This window comes from Fistularia commersonii, chromosome 35 (genome assembly GCF_037954325.1).
Source record: "Fistularia commersonii isolate RoL2024-O1a breed Wild chromosome 35, RoL_Fcom_v1.0, whole genome shotgun sequence".
In the NCBI taxonomy this organism is placed as follows: domain Eukaryota; kingdom Metazoa; phylum Chordata; class Actinopteri; order Syngnathiformes; family Fistulariidae; genus Fistularia; species Fistularia commersonii.
In genome coordinates, this window is record NC_141318.1 from 9,986,311 (window position 1) to 10,010,000 (window position 23,690).

At 38.7% G+C, this 23,690-nt stretch overlaps 1 long non-coding RNA gene across 1 annotated transcript in view; it reads left to right on the forward strand.

Moving 5' to 3' along the window:
- The window catches only part of LOC147214096 (uncharacterized), a 41,153-nt gene extending 19,569 nt beyond the window's left edge, over positions 1-21,584 (forward strand). The window contains exon 3 of the long non-coding RNA XR_015104447.1: positions 21,524-21,584. This is a non-coding gene — a long non-coding RNA (uncharacterized LOC147214096). The remainder of the gene's footprint in view (positions 1-21,523) is intronic.
- Positions 21,585-23,690: the final 2,106 nt, after the last annotated feature.

Below are 23,690 nucleotides of genomic sequence, written 5' to 3' on the forward strand. Positions count from 1 at the left end.
ATAAATATAAATATGTATTCTGAACATTTATTACATTTAAATGTCATGTATGTTTTCATTTTGTAGCTACAACAGTTTTCAAACATCTACATGGAATAAAAAGAATACTTTGATTTAAATGGTTGCAAAAGTCCATGAATGAATCACTCTTATAGTTTTGTTTCATGTTTGACGAGAAACTGATCAAGGAGTTGGCAAAGTAAGACACTAAGAAATAATGAAAAAGCATTTAGATGTTATCTGGTATCATGTTATCTGGTATCTTTCTGACCTTGTTTTTCATAAATAAAACAATAAAGATTGATAATAATTTATAATAATAATAAAATGTTGAGTAATTTTCAATGAAGAAAATGTGCTAAAAGACCATGAGATAATGCATTGTAATTATTGATTTTATTATCATTATTGTGAGGATTTTTGTCAAGGTTTACCACTCTATTCAATTTAATTTGTTGTATAAATGTTAAACTAGTTTAGTCTTGTTTTAAAATATGGTTTGAAAAAAATGTGCTTTAATAGCTGGTCTGCATATCTGGTCTGTTTGCCTTGGCTCTGAAGAGTTCATATATTTGCATATGACGTATATTTTTTTGTTTAAATGTTAGTTTGCTTGTATATCATCTTCAGCAACATGATAAACCAATTGATTGCAGGTTCAACATGTGACATTAAGTTATTTCAGAAGAATTTTAAATCAAATCTGGCATATTTTCCTTACACAAAGCTACTGTTCCCTCCTCTTTGGGACTGAATTCATCATTTAGAGATTTTTATTACAGAATGTAATGTCTTTCATGTTAAATTAATAACATATTCTCTCATGGGCCTGTGCATGGAAATTCACTTTTATATGCACTTATACTGTATCTGGTGTGTGTGTGTGTGTGTGTGTGTGTGTGTGTGTGTGTGTGTGTGTGTGTGTGTGTGGTGATTCTCACTTTCTCTGTTTCCATGTATGGTGTGTGTGTGTGTGTGTGTGTTTGTATCGGTATGTTGGTGTGTGTGTGTTTGTGCGTGTCTATATGTGTGTGCACGTGTGTGTGTTTGTGCGTGTCTATATGTGTGTGCGTGTGTGTATGAGTGTGTTTGCGTGTCTATTTTCTGTTGGCGTGTGTGTATGTGTGTGTGTGTGTGTGTGTGTGTGTGTGTGTTTGTATGAGTATGTGTGTGCACATGTGTGTGTGTTGTTTGTGTGTGTGTGTATGTGTGTGTGTGTGTGTGTGTGTGTGTGTGTGTGTGTGTGTGTGTGTGTGTGTAAGGGATATCCTCTTGGCCTTGGGAAAAATCAGCATGCGACAGACTGACAGAAAGCAGACTGCGGCATCGAGCTTCCTCTCAACTAATGAATTCCTGATCACATTTACACACACAGCACACACATATGCACACTCAAATGAATGCACACAAGTACAAAAGCCTTTTTAGTTGCAGTTTCACAGACTTTCTTAAAATTCACATACTGTTGGCTAGTTGGCTGAAACTCTCAACTGTACCAAACTGGATTAAATGCAATAATAAGACATCATCATTTAAGGACACGTTTACAGTATTAGTGTTTTCTTATAATATTCTTCACAATCCAGTCGCCATATCCCACTTCAATGTTGCAGGATTAGATGTAAATCGTGGCCTTTTTTCAACAATTAAACAAATATATTTCATCACCCACGTTTCACTGGTGGAACATTCAAGGGAAACTTTAAATTGGCCCTAAATTCTCTCTCTCTCTCTCTCTCTCTCTCTCTCTCTCTCTCTCTCTCTCTCTCTCTCTCTCTCTCTCTCTCTCTCGCTCTTTCTCTCATATATACATACATACATACATACATACATATATACATACGGTGAGAGTGCACACTGCATGTCATGCAGCAATATATAAGATTGGCCAGGTAAATTCAACACACATATATCTTCTTCTTCTTCTTTCGGCTTTTCCCATCAGGGGTCGCCACAGCGAGTCAACTTTCTCCATCTAACCCTATTCTCCGTATCCTCCTCTCTCACACCAACTGCCTTCATATCCTCTCTCACTACATCCATAAATCTTCTCTTTGGTCTTCCTTGAGACCTCCTGCCTGGCAGCTCCAATTCCAGCATCTGTCTACCAATATATTCACAATCCCTCCTCTGTACATGACCAAACCATCTCAGTCTGGCTTCTCTGACCTTCTCTCCAAAACATCTAACATGTGCTGTTCCTCTGATAGACTCATCCCTGATCCTATCCATCCTGGTCACTCCCAAAGAGAACCTCAACATCTTCATCTCTGTCAACATACATATATATATATATACATATATATATATATATATATGTATGTTGGATTTACCTGGAAAATCTTATATGTTGCTGCATGACATGCAGTGTGCACTCTCACCGTTAGAGGGTAGGGTAGCCCCCTTGTTACTGCAACTTTATTTTGGGGATTTCATGAACCCAAAACTCTATTTATCTATCTATCTATGCAGTTTCACTGACCTCACAAGTTTTCGTAACTGTGAATCTTTTCAGTATTTTGATGAGAATTACTGACACATTGCTATAGAAGTGGGCAGGGAATCCCTGTTACAATCATAAAAAAAAGATCATGAAACAGGGAGGTGAGTCTAGAGCTGATTAACTTATCTATTCATTTGCTGCTTTAGAATGGATCATCCATTACATTGTAACTGGAATGTAAAAACGAACGCATTAAAAATGAAAAATGTAACTTACCTGAACTATTTCTTCAACTGTCAATTATTTTTGCGGAGCGATACATCCCACTGTTTGAAAATGTATGTTGTTCAAATGCTTTGTAGGAGAGATGAAGAGAACAAAGATCATTTTCATTTTTCACTGATAGGCCAGAAAATGGAGGTGAGGGGGAAAGTGAGGAAGGAATGTAAGGAGGACAAGAGAGGAGGATTCTCTGTCATAAAGGAATAAAAATGGCAGTGGGGACGACATTTGGGATAAATCAGACACCTTTGCATTTGTTGAGTCAGCACACACTCAGCCAGAGCCTGACATCAAACATGCAGCAATTCTTGTTTGTTTACTGCTCAAGGAAAGAATGGCAGCAAAGGGCAGTGAGAAATATTTAGCGCAGTCTGAAACAAGAACTGGGGGATGGGGATTGAGGTGTTTGGTAAATTATTTCAGATCAAGAGATGTCAAGAAATAAAGCTGACAATATGATCTATCTATCTATCTATCTATCTATCTATCTATCTATCTATCTATCTATCTATCTATCTATCTATCTATCTATCTATCTATCTATCTATCTATCTATCTATCTATCTATCTATCTATCTATCTATCTATCTATCTATCTATCTATCTATCCATTCATACATTTGCACATTTGTAGGTCTACAGCAAGTATATAGTATACAGTGCGTGGTATGTATATACTGTATTTAGGTGTGTGGGTGTGAGTGTGTGGAAGTATGTGTATGCCTGGTGCTGCTGTTGCTTAGAATAATTATAATATAAGTAAACGGACTGAATTAAAGATCCTTTTACAGCAGATGTAACTTTCACACACTCCACATCCTAAGAGACCCTTGGAGCCTTGGAGCATCTATTCCTTTACTTATTTTTTCTCACTTTACATTTTTCAAACATTTGTTGGTCACTGAATGGGAAGTCTCTTTTTATTTTATTTTTTTTATCATGCTTTATCATTTGCATAATATCACTGCCAAACTAACATTCAAAACACAACATAGTATTTGAAATGAAACCTTACATTCATACATGATTTTTATATATTACTATATGTCAGTGTTGTTATATGCGGTGTTCAGTAATATTTCTTATCAGATATGCTGTTTGCTGCATGAAATTAATATTTGCTATTTGCTATTTATACACATGAACAAAACCCAAAAGAAAAAAACAAAAAACAAAAAAAACAAAAGCCATTGACACAACTTACACAACTATTGACACAACTTACCCAACTATTACTATTATTTAAACAACCTACTTTTGCTCCTAGTGACAGTTGCATTGCATTTCATGCAAAATATCGGTTCAACAGTTAATTTTTCGCCTTCATGATTGGAAGAGCCACAGAGAGATTAGGGAGCATCTTGAAATAATGTCACAGAAAATTAAACTCCTTAGAAAAATGACCTCCAATTTTTTAAAAGTTTGTATTTTACTTTCATTTTAGTTCATTGTTTCTGTTGTTTTGTGGCACTTTCTCTCCTATTTCCACAATATATTCAGCTCATTCAATGTTGTGTATTCAATTTCTTGCTAAATTTTGGTTAACTATTCAAAAATGTATAAACTGGATCTTGCATTTTTTTAGCAGAAACCATTCCTGAGTTTTGAAAGATATTAATTGAACTAACAAATGAGGGAAAATGTTTTACCTACTGGCAAATTAAAAATAAAAACTTAAAAGGCAATCTTGATGCAAGCCATATAATTTTTTGCTTTCCCCAATGATAATAAAAAGAAGGTCTCATTGCTTTCATTTAATTTAGGGATGCTTTATAACCTGTTTCCATTTATTTAGGTTATTATTTATTTGTTTATTTTTATTTTTCATATACTGGTGTATTATTCTCATAATCTTAAATTAAACTCTGAATAACTTTGCTGAGATTTTTAACCATAAATTGCACGTGTTATATTTAGTCTTTCCCTGTACAAACGTTGAATTTGATAGATTAAATGTTCAATATTGCTCTTTGTTTTGGTGACTGAATCATTTTGAAATATTTATTCAAGTCATTTCTCACCTCAGTTTATTTAAAATTTTCTCATGATTTTTTTGAATATGCAGAAGTCTGGGCCGATTTCAAAATTGAGGACTTTAAATTTGTAGTTCAACTGCTAAGCTGATGCAAAAATGACTTTTGATTTACTTTTGTCCAAAGAAAAGCTTTCAAAACCACCAAAAACGTACAACAAACCCAAGGAGCTAGCTCGGGTACAGTATGTTCAAAATAACTAAAAGACTTCTGAGAATGTGTGTTGTACAATAAAGGTTCCGCATTCTCCTGGGAATCACACCCGGTGGCCGCTTTATCTAAAAGCTTCCTCACAGATGGTCTTATCAAGTCAGAAGTCAAAGTAAACATACAGTAAATGGAAATGTCCTCCGAAGTTTTCCATAATGTGCAACCGCCTCATGGGATGCGGTCCCTGGTTCCTGTTTAATCTCTCCAAGCTGTCTAGAATCACAATGACATACACACACACACACACACACACACACACACACACACACACAGATATATATATGTATATATATATATATATATATATATATATATATATATATATGTACATATATAAACCAAATAGTCATCTTTGAACATGTAGAAATTTTTTGTCTTTTGATACTGTCCTCGTATGGGGAAAATGGTCTTAAACGAACCTAAAACACCTTCAATCAGGTATTAGAGTGTTTATTTTTGCCCCCACTAGCAGACCTCTATAGCACTGCTTATAATCCACTGGCATGTGACATAGACTAGAACACTGAGCTCAACTGGGTACTTCCTAATTACTACTTCCAAGCCCATAAAGTAATATTAAATCATAAAAGAAGAAAAGCTTTACATTTGTAAACACTAATAATCTATATGTTTCTTTGGAAGAGCCTAATTCGATATTTGATCGGATCTATTCATCTTATGATGCTGCCATTATTCATGATATCAGACATTTTCATGGCTCTAAAACAAGATTATTATAGCACTGATCATCTGCCTTTAAGTTTCTGATAATTCGTTTACTCACCACCAGCAAAGTTGTGCTACCGTTGCTAATGTTACTATCAGTTTAAAAGATTATGGCTCCTGTGGTGCCCTGGGGCGGACGTTTTAACCCAAAACCGAGAGTTGAAAGATGAGCTGATTAGGCAGGAAATCAACTTACAGGAGCACTCAGTTAGATGGTAAGTTTTTATATGAAAATCCCAAAAAGGCCACCAACGGTTATATGTGCAAAAAAATATGGTGTTTTGTGACTCTTGACCTCTATGGAAAACAAATACGGTAGTACAAATAGTAATCACACAAAACAATAATAACTAATAAATACAAAGCAACAATATATAAAAGAAAAGCAGCCCAAGTCCCTTTAATTGAATCAGCATCAAATGCAGATAATTATTTTGGTGGAAATCATTTGCATATATCAAAGATATATGGAAATATATATATATATACACAGATATTCAGTAGCAACATATACAGAATTATACAAAGACATTATACAAAGACATTTAGGCAAAGCAGCAGTCTTCTTTTTCCTGCAAGGGATTCATAAGCTGTAAAAGACAATATGTCACCTGACCTTTGACCCTTGACTGCACTAAAACCCTTCAAGACAGTTAATAAAATAACTGGCAAAACATAATGGGTTAGATAATGTACTGTCTTTTGCAAAGTCAATTACTGCAAGTTTTTTTTTTCCATTATTTATGGTGGAGCTCCATGCCAAGACCTGCTGTCATTATCAAAAAAGGTTTTGGAATTCAGTTTTTTTGTGAGACATAAATGGGGAAATCTAGGGAAAAATACACCTTGAAATTCAGAAAATGAGTATTACATTACCCCCAATGGTCCACACTTTTAATTACCCCCAAAATATGTACATTTATATACAAATATTTGAATTAAAATGAAGATGACATCACATACAAGCATTGACTTAAAGAATCAATTGTCAGAGCTCTTTCAGTCGTAGACTGATACCACCAAGGAGCTCCACTGAACGCCACAGGTCTTTTCTTTCCTACCTAAGGCTATCAGACTTTTTGATTCCTTTCCCTTCAGCTGCAGGGAATCTCAAAATCTTTGTTCTTAAGACCTTAAAACACTGTATAACCTTGACTTGTTACTTTGACACTTTATAGTTTTATTTGTATTTCTTATTCCCCCCCCTATTTTATACTGTTTATACAATGTCCTACTAGTATTTATCATTGTTATGTTTTACTTGAAACTCTGGCACAACAATTTTCTTCGGGATAAATAAAGTTGTTCTTATTCTTATTCTTCTTCTCATTCTTAAAAAAATTTTACAATTTTGTACTGCCTTAAGTAGCCATGTAGCAGTTTTCCAAAAATCCTGGATATCTGCGTGCTTGATTTTTTTAAAGAAAAGCAAAATCTGGAGAAACATTCAGAAAATTTGATAGAAGTTAAAAATGAACAAAGGCAGACAAATCATCTGATGTATTATAAGTATTAGCAATAATGGACAATTTTGGGGTTAAATTCATTGTCCATTTTTTTAACATGTAATTATCAGTGCAAAATTTAGTGGCAATAATAGAGGTTCCATGTGAGGATATAACAGGTCTTGAAAACCTCCACCTTGTGGCACTTTTGAAACATGAGGACATTAATTAAGCTTTGGTTGGATGAATGATTCCCTCTTTGCTCATAATGTAATAGGTCTGTTGGGATGGTATGCAATTAGTACTGCTTATTGGACTGGCTAAGACACAATCTTTTATTGTGGGTTTCTGGAACTTAATCTAATCAAACAGGAATCTTGTGCGGGGGGGGGGGGGGGGTTGACTCGAAACAATCTGGAGAGGCCTGGGCTAGGCACATAGTTACTGCAAATACGTACATTTAAATACCTCTTAAAGAAGGGGAGGGGGATTTGAAAGTAGCAGGGATTATGTTTCTGTTTGAAGTTGCCCGACATACACAGATGACACACACACACGCAAGAACATGTGACAAAAGCCACCGATGTGATTTAATAGCCTGGCGAGTAAACAGACACAAACATGCACATGCACTCAGCAGGGTACTTACTGGAATTGGTCACCCAATCGAACATCTGATACAAAAGCATTGTCTTTGTTATGGTAGCAATAACACAGTGGCGCAGTGGTTAGCGCTTCGGCTAAAGGACCCTGGTTTGATTCCAGCAAGTTCTCCCCTTGTCCGCATGGGTTTCCTTCCACAGTCCAAAAACATGCAGCAGGTAAAATTTTGGGAAAATTGCCCCGAATCAGTGAAAGTTGTCTGTCTTTGTATCTGGCCCTGTGATAGGATGGACAATAATTTTTTTTAATAATTTTATTTTTATTATCATAAATCAGTATGAGCTGGGGACAATGTACAACACAATTTAGTGATTAGTTCACATTTTTACATTTTTTTTTTTTCCCTATAGCATTAGCTAAAACATGTTAATAATGCTGTTTTTTTTCATGGCATCTACAACATAAGCCTCTTGGTGCCATTTTAATAACATCAGAAGTGGATTTTTGTATTTCAACTAACATAAAGATTATATTAGAAATACTTCTAATATTTTCAGACCACAATAAATCTTTCCCCAGACCAGGGTCTGGCTCAGAGGGTTCATTCCAAGTTTTTCAGCCTTCAGTTCGTTCATTTGTTTGAGTAAAATAGTGATGAACCAAAGAAAAGCTTAATTCGCATCCTTTAAAAGGCAAGTACACCAGCAACAGAGGTGTCCAGTCACAATAGTAACTCATGAATACTTTTACCATGAAGAAAATAAGTGTCCCCAAACAGTTACTAAGCAGTGCTTTTCCTTCCTGAAGAACGAAAACCAAATACTTTTAAGTGAGAATGTAAAATCGCAAAATACTCTGAGCTAGATCTCCCTCTCCCACTTGATAAAGAATAAAAACAATGACTAACCTTCCATATTGGTAGTATTTGATTGATAAGAAAGAAAATAAGCTGAAAAAAAAGAAATCTGCATTTTATCTTCCGACTTTGCAAAGGTATAACCAGATAGTATTACACGTGTTATCGTACGGAATACAAAAATGCAGCCTCAGGGCAGCACTGGCCCGTGTCTCTCCAAGCCTGCCGTAGGGAGGCACGGAGCAGTGTCTCCCTGTGCCAGTCCCAAGCCCGGATAAATGCAGAGGGTTGCGTCAGGAAGGGCATCCGGCGTAAAACTTTTGCCAAAACCAAATATGCAAGTCAATCAAAACTATACCATACCGGATCGGTCGCGGACCGGGTTAACAACGACCGCCATTGGTACTGATGACCTACAGGGTACTAATGGAAATTGGGCTACTGTGGGTCGAAGAACAAGAAGAAGAAGAAGAGGAGGAGTGCGTGTTCGGAAGCAGAGAGAGAGGAGGAAAGGAAAGAGTCTGGGACTGAGAGTAGGGACTTTGAATATTGGGACTATGACAGGAAAAGGTAGAGAGTTGGTCGACATGATGCAGAGAAGGAAGGTGGATATACTGTGTGTCCAGGAGACCAGGTGGAAAGGTAGTAAGGCTAGAAGCTTAGGAGCAGGCTTTAAGTTATACTATTATGGTACTGACAAGAAGAGAAGTGGAGTAGGAGTTATCTTGAAGGAGGAGTTTGTTAGGAACGTCCTAGAGGTGAAAAGAATGTCAGATAGACTTATGAGTCTGAAACTGGAAATTGAAGGTGTGATGCTCAATGATGTTATTGGCTATGCCCCGCACTTGGGATGTGAATCTGAAGAGAAGGAGAAGTTCTGGAATAAGTAAGATGAAGTGATGCAGAATATTCCCAGAAATGAGAGAGTGGTCATTGGTGCAGACTTCAATGGACATGTTGGTGAAGGCAATAGAGGGGATGAAGAAGTGATGGGCAGATTTGGTATCCAGGATAGGAATGCAGAGGGACAGATGGTGGTAGATTTTGCAAAAAGGATGGAAATGGCTGTAGTGAACACCTTTTTTCAGAAAAAACAGGAACATAGGGTAACTTATAAGAGCGGAGGTAGGAGCACGCAGGTAGACTACATTTTGTATAGACGAGGTAACCTGAAAGAGATCAGTGACTGCAAAGTAGTTGTAGGTGAGAGTGTAGCCAGACAGCATAGGATGGTGGTTTGTAGGATGACTGGTGACAAGGAAGATGAAGAGGACAAAGACAGAGCAGAGGACAAAGTGGTGGAAGCTGAAAAGGGAGGAGTGTTGTATGGTTTTCAGGGAGGAGTTGAGAAAGGCTCTGGGTGGTCAGGGAGAGCTTCCAGATGATTGGACAACTACAGCTAGTGTTATCAGGGAGGCAGGTAGAAGAGTACTTGGTGTGTCATCTGGAGGGAAAGTAGATAAGGAGACTTGGTGGTGGAATGAGGAAGTGCAGGAGTATATACAGAGAAAGCGGTTAACAAAAAAGAAGTGGGATACTGAGAGGACTGAAGAGAAGAGAATGGAGTTCAGGGAGATGCGGCGAATGGTAAAGATAGAGGTAGCGAAGGCAAAACAAAGGGCGTATGATGACTTGTATGCTCGGTTGGATAGTAAGGAGGGTGAGAATGATCTATACAGGTTGGCGAAACAGAGAGATAAAGATGGAAAGGATGTACAACAGGTCGGGGTGATTAAGGACAGAGAGGGAAATGTATTGACAGATGCTAGAAGAGTGATGGGAAGATGGAAAGAATACTTTGAAGAGCTGATGAATGTGGAAAATGAAAGCAAGGCAAGGGTAGAAGAGGTGATTATTGTAGACCACAAAGTAGCAAAAATTAGTAAAAGTGAAGTGAGGAAGGCATTGAAGAGGATGAAGAGTGGAAAAGCAGTTGGTCCTGATGATATACCTGTGGAGGTGTGGAAGTGTCTAGGAAGCAGCGGTAGATTTTCTGACTAGATTATTCAACAGGATCTCAGAGAGTGAGAAGATGCCTGAAGAATGGAGACAAAGTGTGATGGTGCCTATTTTTAAGAACAAAGGGGATGTGCAGAATTGTGGCAACTATAGAGGGATAAAGTTGATGAGCCATACAATGAAGTTATGGGAAAGAGTAGTGGAAACTAGACTGAGAGCAGAAGTCAGCATTTGTGAACAGCAGTATGGCTTCATGCCTAGGAAGAGTACTACAGATGCAGTATTTGCGCTGAGAATGCTAATAGAAAAGTACAGAGAAGGCCAGAGGGAGTTGCATTGCATTTTTGTAGACCTAGAAAAAGCATATGACAGGGTGCCAAGAGAGGAGCTCTGGTATTGTATGAGGAAGTCTGGAGTGGCAGAGAAGTATGTTAAACTGGTGCAGGACATGTATGCTAGCTGTGAGACACTGGTACGGTGTGCTGTAGGGGTAACTGAGAAGTTCAAGGTGGAGGTGGGACTCCATCAGGGATCAGCTCTGAGCCCCTTCTTGTTCGCAATGGTGATGGATGGGCTGACAGATGAGGTTAGACAGGAATCCCCATGGACCATGATGTTTGCGGATGACATTGTGATCTGTAGTGAGAGCAGACAACAGGTAGAGGAAAATCTAGAGAGGTGGAGGTATGCTCTGGAAAGGAGAGGAATGAAAGTTAGTCGCAGCAAGACAGAATATATGTGTGAATGAGAGGAACTTGGGTGGAATGGTGAGGCTACAGGGAATGGAGATCAAGAAGCTGGAGGATGTCAGGTACTTGGGGTCAACAGTCCAGAGCAACGGAGAGTGCGGAAAAGAGGTGAAGAGACGGGTCCAAGCAGGTTGGAATGGGTGGAGAAAAGTGTCAGGGGTACTATGTGACAGAAGACTTTCTCGGAAAGGAAAGGTGTACAAGACAGTGGTGAGACCAGCGATGATGTATGGACTAGAAACTGTTAGTTAGTTAGTTAGTTAGTCCTCTTGCACGAGATGCGTAGAGCCAACCGTGGCTACCAGGTTTCTCCATTGGGGTCTGTCGTTGGCAAGTTGCCGTGCCTGCGCCATGCTCACACCGCAGGCCCTGAGGTCTTGGGCCACAACATCAAGCCAGCGGGTGTGGGGGGCACCTCTGGGTCTTCTCCATCTGGCTAGCTGGGATTAAAGGCCAAGATGGAGCTTGTGGGATGTTCGGCCGGCAGGCGGATGATGTGGCCATACCAACGAACTCGCCGCATTGCTGCGAGGCGAGATGCTGGGGGCTGCTGGGTTCGATCCCTTAAGGTCTTTTTGGTGACATGCTGGGTCCAGCTGATGCCTTCTAATGTCCTCAGGGCCCTGGAGTCAAATCCATCAAGCCTGGCTGCCAGCGTGTTGTTCAGCGGCCAGGTTTCGGAGCCATAGAGAAGGACAGAGATGACTGAGGCATTGTAGACCCGGAGCTTTGTCACCCGGGATATGTGCCGGCTAGAAACTGTTACAATGAACAAAAGACAGCAGGCAGAACTAGAGGTTGCAGAGATGAAGATGTTGAGGTTCTCTTTGGGAGTGACCAGGATGGATAGGATCAGGAATGAGTCTATCAGAGGGACGGCACATGTTCGATGTTTTGGAGAGAAGGTCAGAGAAGCCAGACTGAGATGGTTCAGTCATGTACAGAGAAGAGATAGTGAATATATTGGTAGACGGATGCTGGAATTGGAGCTGCCAGGCAAGAGGTCTCGAGGAAGACCAAAGAGAAGATTTATGGACGTAGTGAGAGAGGATATGAAGGTAGTTGGTGTGAGAGAGGAAGATGCAGAGCATAGGGTTAGATGGAGAAAGTTGACTCGCTGTGGCGACCCCTGACGGGAAAAGCCGAAAGAAGACAAAGAAGAAGAAGATCGCATGGAATACAAAAACAATCAGTCTAATGCCAAAATATCATGAACTCAGATTTTCTACAAGAAACAAACTAATCTATAAACTCTGTCCTGATTAATGACTTCATAACATGGTCCTCACCCTTGGTGTCCTGATACATACTATGATAAATATGTTGCAAAGTCATTGAGATAAAACTTACCTTGAATGGAATGTGTTTTATATTATAACTATGGGGTGTGTGTGTTTGTGCATTATAGACTTTGGTAAAATATGTTTGTTAGTCCAAAAGAGCCGTTTACAAACTGGCTGTATACTAGGAATTTGCCTTAGCACACCTCCATTTCACAAACATGGCCATCAGTGTCACTCAGACGCACACACACACACATACACACGCACACGCACACGCACACACACACACACACACACGCACACACACACACACACACACGCACACACACACACACACACACACACACACACACAAACAGAAGCACTAGCTGTACATAGAAAATGACAGCTGTGTAAGATGGAAAATGGGAATGACACTTGTGTCTCAGGGTTGTTCGCCAGGAGTAAGACAGAGCACTAAGTGTTCTATAACTATAATTCCTGTTGGGGGCGAGGACACAACGGAAGTGGTGTCAGCGGAAACTAGCGTCATCTCACCCCTGAAGCCAAAAACATCACAGCTAAACATGTTTCAAAGCTTCCTGAAGAACTTTGACACACTGTATGTTCTATATCTATATGAGAGGAAATAAAACTCCTCACTAATGATGGTGTATTTAATTTATACAGGAGACACCTTCTTTTGGGATTATACAGGCTTGTTTGAAATCAAATATGGAAAAAAATAGATGTCCAATCAGCTGATCCCAGTTCAGAAAACATGTCTTTTGAAAGTGCACAACTTGTTATTCAGAGTTCAGCAGCCAGGTTTGTTAAACTTGCATCATTATGTTATCACGTGTAATGAGCCAATGTTTTTTCAAAGTTTCATATCATTATTTCATAGTACAGTATGGGGAAATAATGAGCCAGAATAACATATAAAATCACGTCTTACTGAACTTATTCAACTGGAAAGTTGCTGAAAAGATATCACAAGTTGGCACACGTGGCCATGAGGTTCACATACTGTTTGACCCACCAGATAGGTCATGGTTGATATAGCATTTTGCATAACTATAGTGTACACAGACAGAAAAATAAAAAGTTGAATAGAACCGGGGACCTTCTTGATGTGAGGCAGAACTTACTGTGCCCACTGGCAGAACCTAAAGATGGAAACAGTGGGCATCACCATTGAGCATTGATCATTTTACACAAGGAATGTTTATCAAAGTGCCCCCATTTTCATTGTGGCTTGAAAGGCATAAGTATATGAGAGCCTCCAAAGTGTTCATTGAATCCAGTAGCGTGAACATCTATTTGTGTATTTAACCTTCACATGAGGTTTTCATTTTTTTTTAAATTTACAAAGTTTGAATTGCTCTCCTTGACATTGCTTTTCTTGGCTCTAATGGAAATATGAATCTCCGTCAAATTCACATAGCACTCCATTGTAACTGAACAAACAGCGATTACTGTTGTTTTGATTTCTGACTGTTTTTCTTTACGTTCTTTTTTTAAATTCCATTAACTCATATTCCACACAGTTGTCACCCAATTCTTAACATTTGGTCTGTAGTTGCCTTTGAAACAAACACGGACTCCATCTTATGAAAATGTTGATTTTTCAAAGTCATGTATTTGAAGTCATGTGGATGCTCTTGGTTGTAAACTAAAGAAATGAGTATCGGTGATAAATACAGATCTGTTTGTGGGTGTTTGCTTAGTGTCTGGTCAGCCCCTGCCCTGCTTTGATGAAACTGCCAGAGAAAGACAAAAAACACTGTGAAACATCTGTCAAGGTCCATCTCTGGCCCTAAGCTGTTCTTTGCAAACTTCTACACACAAACACATGCAGAGAGACGGGATGCATCAATTACATCTTGACCAAATTCGGTTAACCTTTTCTCTCTTGGGCCAGAGACATGGGGGCCAGGGCCAGGGCTGGCCGGGACGCAACAAACACAAATATACAGACACCAAAATGCACACACACACACTTTGGCCCATTGGTGCATGGTAAGTGAATTAACAATGGTCCAGATACTAGTCTGGACATCGTCATGGAGGCATCTGGTCACTGCTGCGCCCTGTGTCTCTCTCTTATTTGTCTCTTATTTACTCAGGCCTACATTCTCCAGATAAGCATGTTATCTCGTGTTGATGTGCACCATATCTTTGAACCTAGCAGCCCAAAAAGCTTTCAGTTCATATAACATTCGCCCAATGTTAATTCATATATGACCATTAAATATGACACCTAAAGGGACAGACAGAATTCTAAAAAGAAAAACCTTGATACTGACGTTTTTAAAGACAGAGGAAAGCTAAACCTGGAAATCCAAGAAATACAAGTAAGGACTGATTTCAAAGCATACTGTACACACTACCCTGGTTATTTTTTTCTCACTCCGAAGCTAAAAGGCGAAATTGCATGGTCAGAAAACGCTGATGTTGTCCCAGTCTATTGGCTAGGGTGCTGAGTTTCTGATGGTGACAGAAAACCAACATCAAATCTTTGCTCTTGTTGCTGGGAGGATGCTTGCAACACAGGCGACGAATCACGCGTTTATTTTGATTGAAATAAAATCTTGTTGACAAGGATCATTTGCTAGAATTCTACCACAAGATTATTGTAAAACAGGGATGCAATTATAATTTTGTTTGAATTGTAATGGAATTATTATTCACGTACATAGGGCCGGAAGATCCAGGAGCTCTTATTATTTAAATATGTAAATATGCATTTTCCCACTTAATTTTACGGTAATTTCTTTTTTTGCTACAAGGACCCATTACTTTTTATATTCTTAAAAACAATAAATTAACTTAATTTCTCTTGCGAACTAGCAAATAGTTTCCATAAAATAAGGGTAGATTTTTAATTTTTGTTATTAATATTGTATGAATCATGAATGTCAGTGATCTAAATAAGGGCTGGATAAAATAAAAGCCAACTATAATATTTACACATTAACTGAAGGCCTTAATATGGAGTGTTGAATGAGTGTTTGTGTCTGTCTCAGTGTGTGTTGTGTGTCAATGTGTGAAGGTCAATATATTTTATGTTGGGAGGTTTGTGCCAGGCATCAGTGCCAAGGTAAGAAAGTGGGGTGAAGAGCAAGTTTATATCTCTATATCTCTCCTCTATTTCTCTTATCCACACACACACACACACACACACACACACACACACACACACACACACACACACACACACACACACACGTGCACACACACACACACACACATACACACACACACACACAAACACACACACACACACAAAACGACACAAGTTTCCATTTCCAAAATTTCAAAGACATTTCATTGAGTTGCTTTGTTTTCAGCAGACGTACCTGCACCGCAACCACTACTTGCATGAATACTTAAAATTAAAGCTAGTCTACAGTGCTCAGTAATGTACCTCATTGGGACTTACTGCCCTCAAAAGAATGGTGGGTCCCCACAGTGTGACTGTGTAAACACATACTGCACCTGGTGGCAGCTAAAAGTGTTAAAGTGTGTATTTGTCTCAATGCCAGTTTCCTTCCATTAGAGAGACAGCGCAGCTGGCATCCCAAGCTGCATATACCCTGAAGCCTAGTAAACACAGTCATTGCTTTGAAATCCAGACATCCAAAGCTCCATTTAAGCTGTATGACACACTCCACCAGCAAGCCTAGATAACCATTCACATTTATGTAACATAACTCTGGCTTCTGGAAGATTAGGTACAGCCCTATAAGGATATCATTTGTGGCTTTATCTTTTGGCACACGCACTAATGATAGATATTATTCTTTGCCAGCCTGGTGCCAGGGTGAAGGGAATCTGTCGCAGTCAACAATGCCAGAGGGGTATCTCTTTTCTCCCGTGTTTTTCTGCCCTACTGTTAGCAATAAAGTTGTGTTATGCTTAGATATGAAGAATTCCTTACCTTATATTTTTCATGTTTGTACGGAAAAACGATAATCTGACATAAAAATTCCAGGGGCAGATACCAGGATCCAGGGGTAGATTGGCTTCTGAAATGAGCCTTTTGGTAGATGTGATATAATTCTGTCTCAACATGACAATGCCCCAAATAATGGCTAGATTTACTTTTTGTAGCCCACATCCAGTACCTCACAGTTACAATACCAAATTGTTGATCTTCTACCCCCATTTTGTTGTCACAATACTTATTCATATGTATTGCCTGGCCAGTACCTGGTTAGGGACTCTTTTAAATGAATCCCTTATTTTGTGCCGCATCTGCCATCAGAAGTGGGTGAAAGCTGTGATGGATTTGAGGGATGCAGATATTGGTAAAATAATGATGGATATGGCTATCCTTCTCTCACAAATCTGTGGCTTGTTTGTGCCTCATGAGTATGTTTCATGGCACCATGAACACGTGACTTTGAGTGTGCTGCCAAATAACAAAGCCTGGATTTCCCTAGCAAACACTAAAACTTTATTGAAAAAACAATAGCTTTGCCCAAGTTGACAGTTAAATTCTTTAAATGCCTACAGAGGAATGTTTAATGAAAATTAAATGACAATCAACTAAGCTTTTTGTGGTTCATTGCACATTACTAAATCTGATCATATTGGTTCAGGCAAGAATTAAACACAGAAGGTCGCTGAGCTCACAACAAGACTTGTTATAATCCTTTTGTTTGACTGTCAAATGGTATACATACAAATTTAGTCTAATCATTATTTTTATAAAATTTCCGAAATAATTCTAGTGTCTAATGTCCAGATAGTCAGCACGACATCACTCAATAATTTGAGAAATTCCCCCGTCCCAAATAGCAAGATATAGGAGAATAATCTGTGCAAATTATATAAAAGGTCAGAAATAAACTACCTAAAAGCAAGATATTTACTAAGCAAGACGAAATATAACAATAATCAGAAAACACCCATTTAATTAGATGGGATTAGATGATGTGGACAAGATGAATTATTTACATTTGTGAGTGTACTGTTGGTGAATGCACTTGTTCATTTTATTATTAATACCTCAGGGGGAAATTCTTTCCCTGCATTTAAGCAACCATAGAAGAACTGTGACCAGTTGGCTGCTGCCTATCAGTGGCAGTGGAGCAGTGTCTTGTGTGAGCACATTGACACACTTGGAGGAGCTGGGAATCGAACCAGGAATGTTTGGTTCCAAGGACAATCTACCACTACCTCCTGCACTACACCACCCTTTGATATTTGCATCAAAATCAAATCAAAATCCCTGCCCATTTCAACACAAAACACATGATGCACCACAAGAAAATCAAGTCAGTGGTGATGTCACATCACATCACAAACATGGATGCTCTGACAGTGAATTGGCTGCTTTAACAGTAACACTAACAGGGCAACCAAGAATTTGAAACATGATATTGTTATTATCTTTTTATCACTATATCATAGCAACAGTGATATTAATGCACCAGCAAATTTCCTGGCGTGTATGTGTTTGTATGGTTGTGTAGGTGGGTGTATGTGTATGTGCACCAAGCTGTGTACGTGCACAAGTGCTTTTGTGTGTGTGCACAATGGATAAGAAACGCTATCTCAACAAACTCTGTCCACAATGAGGTCACTGAAACACGTGTGGGTGTGCTTGTGTGTTTGTGTGTGTGGTCAGAGAGTGTGCCTAGTGGAATATTGAACACACAGTTGGACACAAAGTCCGGTTCCCATGGTTTGAGTAGCAGTGGTATAGAGCAAGAGATATGTAAGAGGGTGTGTATATGTATGTGCATGTATATGCGCTTATGTGTGTATGTGTGTGTCTGACAAAAAGAGGTGCCAGTGTTATCAGCAAAGCAGTAGGAAGGTTATGCTGCACTAACAGGAATGTCTCTTGTCAGTCCTGACAGAATCCAGCTGTCTCTTTCACACACATATGTGCACGCGTGCGTGCGTGCGCGTGCACACACAGCACACACACACACACACACACACACACACACACACACACACACACACTCTCAACATTTAAAACACCAGTCTGCATCAAATTCTCAGCTCACCTATAGTAAGACATTCCTACTCATATGATGCAACTGACCATCTGACATGACTTACCACACAACTGCAACAGAGCAACATCCTATACACACAATCCTTCCAGCGTGTGCCAGAACATGCAAAGTCATCCACTGACGTGAGAAGGAAAAATAAATGAGTAAAAAGGCTTGAAAGAAAAATATTCAGATTTGACTCCACCTGTACTCCAAAGGATGGCATCATTATTTTACAACAGTTCCATAGGACCACAAAAAGAAATGAATTGACGCATCCTCCTCTGAGTTGGATTTTGCAACGAACGAGGCCGTTTATAACTGGGTTTTGTAACAAACATGGATTTCATAGGAAGTTAAAATTAAGGATTTTAAAATGATGTTTGCTTTGATTGTTGCATGGGTTTTGGCATGGGATTTTGGATATGAACGATTACCAGCAGATCCAACATGGCAATTTCCTGGCAATTTACACAGGAAGAAACCAATATTTTGGTCACAGGGGTATTTTTCCTCTTGTAAAAAATGAAAAATCCACCAAGAATAATCTTGCATATCATTTTCTGACAGTGATTTAAAGATATTTTTAAAACCAAGACTCTTTTAACAAGATCTTGTTCTGTCAGTGTCTGTTTTGAGGTTTGCTGGGTATCTCTTGTGTCACTTTAAGCCAGCTGACCCAGCACAGAGGAATAATCAATATTCATGAAATCAGAAAGAATGATGCGCTATTTGATATTTATTATTATTTTGATTTTAGAATCTTCTAATAGCAGGTTAAATGAAAGGATAAAAACTGCTCCGTGATGACAACAACAACCAAAAAAACATTTAAATGATATAAAGTTAATAGTTTAATGTGTCACTCGATTTGCACTATACATTGGAAGAAATCCTAGAAATGTCACAAAAGCATTGTGACTACATTCTTATGATACATGTATTCCACAAACCCCTGGTTTGATGCATATTTGAGAATTTTTAGTAATTGTTTTTTCCCCACACATCTGATACATAAAGAAGACATTTCCTTACATGCTATTGTGCATACTGTTTAGCAAAAATACCACCACCACCAACAACATCATGTTGTATCATATTAGGAGGCCAGAAGACCAAACACAATTTGTTAAGTGTGTGCATGTGTGTGTTCTGATGGAGGGGAATTAAAGGGGTAAAGGTTGATGGGTGGGTGGATGGGGGAAGGTAGGGAAGGGGGCACATTTACCTGTTTTAGATCCATGAGGATGATGGCATCCATCAAACCAAACACAGGAAACTGATTTGGCTTAACAGCGTAATCACTGGCGCCAGCCATGGCACTGAAGTTGTACGTCTGTGTCTAAGATTGTGCGGTACAATCACTTGTGAAGGAAATCGGAAATGTTTAAATTTCTATTTATTTATATTTAAAAAATGAATTAAGAATACTAACTGTATGGCTTCCCTTGGTTAAAAGTCACATCTTTAAAGAAAGAGTTTTTACAGTAGTCTAAGAAATATAAAAAATGAACCCTGAAATTTCCCTGCTAAGGGTTTTACTGCTTTAAACATCTGAAGGAATAACATGAGCAGTGTTTATGGAAGAGAAATAATGTGGTTTTAAGTATTTGATTCCAACATGGTAGTTTCTGTGGGCAGCAGGATTTCAAGATGCCATTAAGATGTCGCTCTTAGCAACCACCTCGTTAGGGCAGGTCATGTGACCTGTTGTCATCCATTATCTAATAAGGGGCAAGATAACAGGCTTGTTTAGACTACAGAGACAGAGAGGGCAATGGATTGTGTGTCTTTGTAGGTGTGTGTGTGTGTGTGTGTGTGTGTGTGTTTGTGTATGTGTGTGTGTGTGTGTGTGTGTGTGTGTGTGTGTGTGTGTGTGTGTGTTGTTGCCTTTGATAATTTGCCATGGCTCCAGTCTGACACCTTTAAATGGTTGTCATCAGAAACCATATGTTACACACACACACACACACACACACACACACACACACACACACACACACACACACACACACACATACACACACACACACACACACACACACACACACACACACACACGCACACACACACCAACACACACTCAAGCACACTCTCACACACCCACACATGAATACACACACATAGCCGTGTGGTGTTTAGCTGTAATGGGCCTCTCAGCAGTAATATGTCTCCAGCTAAATCCTCTTCACCTTAAAATGTGAAGGACCTCATAGAGCCTGAGGTGACTTGTGTGTTTCTGTCATTGTGAACATTTACACACCAGCCAGTTTACTTATGAAGTTTACCCGAAACCTTTAAACTTTCCAAAAAGAATAAAAAAAAATTACATCTGACTCAGTGGTGTTAAATTCTTTTCATTCTCTGCACAGCGAGTCAACAAATACTGACAATACTTATCGGAGCTACAACAATAAAAAAAATACTACTACTACTACTACTACAACCCATCTACTACTAATAATAATAGTAATCTCCTTTTCCTTGTAGTTTTTCCCTTCAGGGGTCGCCACAATGAATCAACCTTCTCCATCTAACCCCATTGTCTGCATCCTCCTCTCCTTCACCAACTACCTTCATATCCTCTCTCACTACTTCCATAAATCTTCTCTTTGGTCTTCCTTGAGACCAGCTTCAATTCCAGCATCCGTCCACCAACATATTCACTATCCCACCTCTGTACGTGACCAAACCATCTCAGTCTAGCTTCTCTGACCTTCTCTCCAAAACATCTAACATGAGCCATCCCTCTGATGGACTCAGTCCTAATCCTATCCATCCTGGTCACTCCCAAAGAGAACATTAGCATTTTCATATCTGCAACCTCTAACTCTGCCTCTTTTTTTGAAGTGTTTCTAGGCCATGCAGCATCACTGGTTCCAGCGCAAACCTACACCTCTCGAGATTTTCCTTAACCTGTTTTCTGCTCTCACTACAGATCACAATGTCATCTTCAAACATTATGGTCCGTGGAGATTCCTGTCTAAATTCATCTGTCAACCTGTCCATCACCACTTCAAACAAGAAGAGATTCGTGATGGAGTACCACCTCCACCTTGGACTTCTTTGTTAGATATATGATACGATTTGTAATTACTACTATGTCTGACTCCTTAAATTGTTTTGATAAACAAGTCAGCACTTAAACCAATTATTGGTCTTTGGTGTCTATCTCTTAACCATTTTAACTGCTCTTCCCCCAAATCTAGTTCTGGTCCAAACCCTATTATATTTGTAGTAAGTGCCACAGTCTTGTCCTTTTCAACATACCTCAGCACCAAACACCAGCTTTAAAGAATTCCAAATTTATTTACAACTTGTGCCAAGAAGTTTCAACTTGGTGAGATTTTTGACCTCCATGGCTTTTATTCCTGTTGTTGGAATTGAGTGATTATGACAAATATCGTGTAGAATCATGTGAAGGAAGGAACAGATATTAAGTATTTGTGACCTTTATTTCATCTTTTGAACTGTTTTATTTAATGTTCTATGTTGATGGACTGTGGTTACTTTGAACATTTTCCTGCTAAGTTAATGGCTGTATTGCTGGAGAACTATGAACTGTGGAGCCATTCCCCTCCTTTCGAGAGCATACCTCCACGTCTCGAGATTTTCCTCAACCTGTTCTCTGCTCTCACTGCAGATCACAATGTCACCTGCAATCATCATGGTCCATGGAGAGTCCTGTCTAACCTCACCTGTCAGCCTATTATTATCATCATTATTATATCAATAATTCTAATAGTAAAAACTGTTATATATAAAATCTATTATAATAGTGTTATTGATGATAAAACTCACTCAGATTATTATTAATATCATCATTATTATTGTAATTATCATCATTACGATCATCACAATAATTTGTCGATACAGGCAAGTAATGTAAATTTAAAGGACATTCCACATAACCTTCTCAGACCTCTTCTGTATATTGTTGCCTTCTTAAAATAACTAGCCAAGTCACTGAGATTTTCAGAAAACAAACAAAAACTGAGCCATATGTTGAATAAGGAGTTGCATGGCTGCTCGATGTAAAAAGTTTATCGCAATCCACAATCCCCGGTAGTATGATGTTTTAAAAGTTTTATAAGCTTATTTATTATCTGTGTGCTTTAAAACAGATTTGTCCTGTTTTGTCAGTTCTTTTATCATCTGATATCTTTCACAGATCATTATATGGACCGAAGACCCAACATACTTTTTTCTGTATTATATTGGTCTTTGGGCCAATTCCGTATCACATAGGATGAAGGGAAGGATTTAACCTGGACCGGCCACCTGTCAATCACAGGGCCACATCCTGCAACGAGGCATACAACCATCCCCTCTCTATATCCTCATTTAACCAACTGAATGCTTTTGGGTTTTGGAAGAGAATTAGGGAGAACCAACGCAGGCAAGAAAGCCCTGGTTTTCCTGAGGATTCAAACCAGTAACTTCCTCTTCATGAGGCAGTAGCCCAAAGCACAAAGGTGGTGTCTTCGCTGTGGCATTTAAAGGGTCACACATGGCCACTTACTTTCTCTGAATTAATGACCTGCATATGTACATTTACCTACTCCTCTTCTATTTTTTTTCGTGATTCTTTTTTTATCCTTTCACCTCATTGTTACATGACCATCTCACCATTTTTGCCATTTTTTTCAGACTAGATCAGAGAAGGTGTTGGGCCCACTGAAAACCAAATTAGCCATACATTTTAATTTTGTCATCTTAAAAGTGTGTCACTTCAACTTAACCCAGTTTTAACACATAAAGATAAATTATGGAATTAAATTTAGAAATACTAAATTGTTTTTGAATCACATATCATATTGTTGTAATGAAAATAATAATAATAACATTGATAATAATAATAATAATAATAATAATAATAATAATAATGACAAGTAGAAGATCTTGATTTCGAAAATGCACTAATTACATTAACTTTCTTCAGAGTCACACAAATTGAACAAATATTTGACTGCTTAGCCCACAGTAATTCACATGTACAATGTGAAAGCTTGAGAAAAGCATAAAATGAAATGAAATGCATACAGGCTTCAGTATACCAGTGTTCCAGGAGAAAAATGCATCTGGCACAAGAGCCTTTGAGGGGC